We start from the raw sequence: 6,000 nt of genomic DNA, 5'->3' as shown, positions 1-6,000 counted from the left end.
ATCTGGTGGGTAGTACTGTGATCTATTTTACATCAGCAGCTCAGGACAACATGGTTATCAGTATCTTGGAGCAGCTTGGTTTGCATTAAAATGCAATATTCAGCTAAATTTGTAATGAGCATGGCTAATAAGTCTCATGAACCACAGTAAAGCACTTAAAAAAGGGAAGGTTCCTGTTGGTTTTAATGGTAAAAAAAACCTCTCTTTAACAAATGAAAACAAAAAGTTCTGTAGTTTTTGTAATTGCTTAGTAGTTCATTATTTATTTATTTATTTATTTTTTATAATAATAATAATGATGATGATGATGATGATGATGATGATGATGATGATAACGATGATGATGACGATAAGAATAACAACAATATTAATTATCATTACTTTTATGATTAGAATTATTATTATTATTTATAATAATAATAATGATGATAATAATAATGATGATGATAACAATAATAATATTGCAATAATAATACTTTATTATTATTATTATTATTATTATTATTATTAATACTATTTATTTATTTATTTATTTAGTAACACTTTAGTTTAGGTCACAAAACACAGTATTAACAAACCAGGTATACATTAACTAACACTCCTAGCTTAATAAACTACTAATAAGATTGTACTTCATAACTACTAATGAACAGTTAGTATCTTATTAATAGGCAGGTAAAGCTAGTAGTTAATAACATGAATTGTGACAACTAAAGTGTTACCATTAATTTTTTTTTTTTTTAATATTTAAAAATATACATTTCTATAAAAAAACATGCTAAAATGACTCAAACTACAACTAAAAAGAAAAAATGGAGAACATTTTTTAATTGAATTTGGGATGACATAAATTGGAGAGAATTACTTTAATTGAGTTTGGAATGACAGAAACAGTTATGCCCAGACATGTTAGGCTTCATTTCCAACATCTCCCATTTCTCATTCTTCTTGAAATCAAAGAATAGATTACTTTAAAGAATCGACTTTCAGCCCTAATTACAAGAAATATTAAACTTTACAAGCACCATCTTCATTTCTTGATCCTGAACTTAAAAATATATGTGCTTTCGGTGCAAGTGTACAATATGCATTTAGTTTTGGGGGTTTGGGAAATGTTGTATACGAATATGAGCGAGTGTGTACAGCGGGCATGGGGGTGGGGGGGATTATTATGGAGATCAGCTAATGCATGTTAAACATTGCATTCTGGATTTAAGTGACTAGTGTGGAAAGCACGGCACAATGCAAAACCTCCAACTTTTTTATACTTTCGCTCTGCTTCTTTCAAAGCCACACTTTCTCCCAAAGCACCTGGAGATTACCAAAAAAAAAAAAAGGGAAGATGAGAGCCCCCACCTCCTCTTACCCCTCCCAATTCGCACACATCAACCAACTCCACACTACATCTACCTATCAATACAGTGAGTGTGGACCGCAGGAGGCTGTTCGGGGTGGGTAACGCTGAGCCTCAGGCTTTTGCCATACAGCCTCACAGCCAGGAGCCATTGAAGTGCTCTGCTGCCATAATGGAGTCACTAATAGGTGCCTATTCAGCAAGGAAAGTGTTTTCTGAAAAAAAAAAAAAGGGAAGGGGAGCGAGCGAGAGAAAGAAAGAAAAGAAAGTTTTAGGGGAAGCGGCAATCACTATGTACGCTGCCTTGAGTATGTAAAATTTATTCAGGCCTCCTCCCACAAAAGCCCCATCCAACATTTTCTTTTGACTGTTTAGGGGGGGAAAAAGAGGAGAATAACAAATCACTACTGAAAGGGGCTTTATAGAGAGTTTGGAGTTCTCTTTTCTTCTTTACTTGTAGATTGGGTGAATAGCCTGTCCTGGAGTAAGAGTCCAGGCCTGAGTCTGGATATTGTGTGGATGTTCGCAGTTTCTCGCCTCTGCGACCTCCCTCAATTAGCTGCGCCTCTCGTTCATATACAAGCGCCTACAGTATATATGCCTAAACACTTCATAATACTGCTAACATCTATTTTGAGATGTTTAATGGGGCTTTATGTAAAGATTTTTATGGAGGAATCTCTTCTTTTAGTAAAAGTTTTTGAACAACTTGTAAAAAAAACTTAATAAACGTTGTCTTTGAAAGCCATATTTTTATGTCTCTGCATGTTTTTCCTACAAAAATAAAAATATATATGATATTTACGTACATTCCAGGGAGTCTTTGGTCCATTTTATGATCCAGGAAACAAAGTTTACATAGCTAATACAGCTTTTCTATACTGTAACTAATTAGGTTTCTCATATACAGAGTCTTAAATATACTTTAAAAATCAAACTATCATTAGGGTATTGCATCATCTGTCAATAAAATGTTGGTGAACTGCAAAACATGCACACTGACCTATATCACTATGATCAAATGTTTTCTTAACTGCTGTTTTCTTGCCGTTGTCCTTTTCTTGCATGTTTATTTTCTTATTAAAGGAAAAGAGCACAGCACATATTTTTCATATTCGTTTAAACATCACTTTAAGCAGTGAGGCAGGCATCTGGATATTTCCTACCAAGCAATTTTATGTTTAATTGAAATCTAATAGATGTCTATACATAGACACCTTTGATAAAACAAGGCAAATTTTTGGCTGTTAGTAAAAATATAATGGACATCTAACAATAACCTAAACTAGACTATAGTCATCAAATACACAGATTAGACCAGTGGTCACCAAACTTATTCCTGGAGGGCCGGTGTCCTGCAGATTTTTGCTCCAACCCTAATCAAACACACCTGAACAAACTAAACAAGGTCTTACTTGGTATACTTGAAACATCCAGGCAGGTGTGTTGAGGCCAGTTGGAGCTAAACCCTGCAGGGACACCGGCCCTCCAGGACCGAGATTGGTGACCCCTGGATTAGACAGACTTCACATGTGAACTCATTCCCTCCTGTGTATTTGATGGACTATTGTTAGATTGACATATATTATATTTCCACCAACAGCCCAAATTTACCCTTGTTTTGGACAAGATGTCTGTTTAGACATCAATTTTTTAAACACAAAAAGCTTGCTGAGTTGTTATAAAGTATGTTGCTGCAAACCTATTTGCTTCTTTTATATTTTTTTGTTTCATTCAGTTATTCTGAACCATCTTTTGTCAAAAAGCTTTTTCCCTTCCGAGAACATAAAAGAGGATGTATATACAACTAGATAAGTGTTTGTAATATTGGGTAATAAATAAGACATAACTGATTACTGTGTTTTTGTTGAAGTAGAACCACAATGGTTTGGCTACACTCAAAAATATAACATTTGATGTTTGTTCAAACTTTAATACGAAACAGCACAATTCTTGATTTATTTTAAAACAATTTACTTGTTTTATATGCAATCCATTTACATTTGTTAAAAAAAAAGAATCTGTAACTTAATTCCTTTGTGTTGTTCCAACACAAATCGATTGTACCCAGCATTTTTTACATGTACATTCACTGTAAAAATTAAAAAAGTTGACTCAACTTAAACCAAGGCAACAAACTTCAGGACGTTTTTAAGTTGACTTAACGTTAAACCCAATTATTGCACTTGACTTGAATTAAAAATTCAGAAATGTCCAGAAAGTATGTTGCATTAAAATTTTAAGTCAAGCTTTTTTACAGTGTTGTTGGCTATACGTCACCAACACTTTCTCTATTTTGTCTTGTAATATTATTTAATATTATATATATGGGTGGTTTATTCTACTGTGGCAACTCCTGATAAATAAGGGACTAAGCTGAAGAAAAAGAATGAATCAATTATATATCAAGCTATATTTCAATTTTTCTTGTGTAATGTTACATGCATTTTTACAACTTTTTATATTAGTTCCTGTGCACAATACCTAAAATGCATATCAAAATTATGTAAACAATCTTACAGCCTAATTAATACCCAAGTTTTAGCAGAACAATAAACAGAAAGTTAAAAAAAAAAGCTTCACAATTCTCCTGCTTATCAAATTCTCCCATTCACTTCCATTATAAGTGCATGCCTTTTTTTTTAGCTAATCAAGATGTTATTGAACCTGGAACACTCCTATAATGGCACATTATGCACTCATAGAGCAGAGGTCAAGATATATGCCACAGTTATTTTTCCCAAGCAGCATCACTCAGCGGGGTGGAAGCAGCTCCACTGATGTAGTGAGGTATGAACCATATTGTGAAGAGCGAACATTAAAGCAGAGATGCAGGGAGGCCGTATTGTGCTGCATGTGTCTGTTCTGGTTTGACAGATTGATGGAATGGGTGTATAAGGGCCCAGTGTGGGCTCTTCGCCTGAGATGAAGTTTAGGAATAGAGTGAGTTTGTCCCACAGGGGGTTCGGCTGTCCTGCTGAGATGGGATAAGCCTAGAACCACCAGCTTTTGTCCCACAGCTTTTAAGCTAACAATACCTGGTAGAATAGCTAGATCTTTTTCACCAACGACATTTACTTAGGCTTTCATATGATTCTAGGATGCATATTTCAAAGTCTTGCATGCACATTCCAGGATTGGTGAATGCTGGTTTAAAATAGAATAATATTTAACACTGGTAATGATTGAGTTCATGAAGTTCAGTTATGTTTCTGCTAATGACGGCCTGCAGCTATATTACTTTGTGAAAAAAAAGCAAAACACAGCTTTTCTCTCTTGGAAATGTTTATCTGACAAAGCATTTTTCAGGTAGTGCCCTAGCAACTGGCTTTGTTGCATCTGGATTACCCAGAATGCTTTGCAATAATCTCTGTCGAACATGAGAGAAAGACATTAAACAGGATCACACTTGAAAATGAGGAAGCCATTAGTGGTTCAATGGCATTATCATTTTTAATAAATTAACAGCCAAATCGTCACCTTAGAATTATAAGGTTCTATCTGACGTTTTTGTCGAAATTGAATTATTGACATATTCTTATTAAATGACAACTTATTTACAGTATGGGATGTTTTTCTATAAGTTGTTTCCATTTTAAGAATTTTTTTAAATTTAAAAAACAAATGTTACACACATACTGTTTGCTATGGGATGCAAACAGTGTATATATATATATACAGTATATATGAGCAATATCACACGAGTAGCAGTGCGATATGGCTGTATATCGGCACTAGTGGGAGGCGTGCGTTGGCTTTAGTGCCCCCACCAGTGCTGATATACAGTCATATCGCACTGCTATGAGTGTGATATTGCGTTTATACAACAGTTTGATGGCATAATTGTGTATATAAAAACAAAATCAAACATGGAGAGTCTCAAAAACCCTTTTGTATGAGGAACTACTTTCTTCCGGATTCAAATCATAAGCTGACAGTTAAAACGTTGAGTGTGCATCTTTTAAACTTTAGATCTGTTGTTTCTGCTTTTTGCTGGCTGTATGTGGGCGGAGTAATACACAAAGGGTAAAGAGGCTGTGGGAGTTTTGATATTGCAGAATATCGTACGGCTATAAGCCAATCAGATTTGAGAACCAAACAGAACTGTTGTATAAATATATATATATTAGTTAAACTAGTTGATATCATTATACATATATAATGATATCAACAATATGAAATATATCAGATATGCCCTTAAAATACTTGATGCATGGTAAATATATGTGGTAATATGGTAATATACATTAGGGGTGTAACAGATCACGGTTAATCCGTGATCCATGTTGATTACAACCTACAGATCGGAATGCACGTGACCCACGGATTAATAACTTTTTTAACTTCCAACATTCACCTCCCGCATCATTCAAATCACGTGTATTAAAGCATTTAGGCTTCCCTGTAAAATATAATGATGATGGAAAAAGTTGTGGTGGGACCTAAATGCTTTCTTAGGTTATTAATTAAAGGTTTTTTCTGTCACTGCTTGTTTAGCCTGCGTTAATGCTTTAAGTGTAAAGCTGCACTATTTAACATTAAGACATTGTGATCTCAATTCAAACCTGCACAACATGCATGATAAATAATAATGGTTTGCAAATGTTTATTAATCCTTCGAAGTACAGAAGTACTAGGAACAGAAG

Source organism: Danio rerio, chromosome 4 (genome assembly GCF_052040795.2).
Source record: "Danio rerio strain M-AB ecotype USA chromosome 4, GRCz13ab, whole genome shotgun sequence".
NCBI lineage: Eukaryota > Metazoa > Chordata > Actinopteri > Cypriniformes > Danionidae > Danio > Danio rerio.
The sequence above is the reverse complement of the archived record's forward strand: the minus strand, read 5'-3'. Positions refer to the sequence as shown.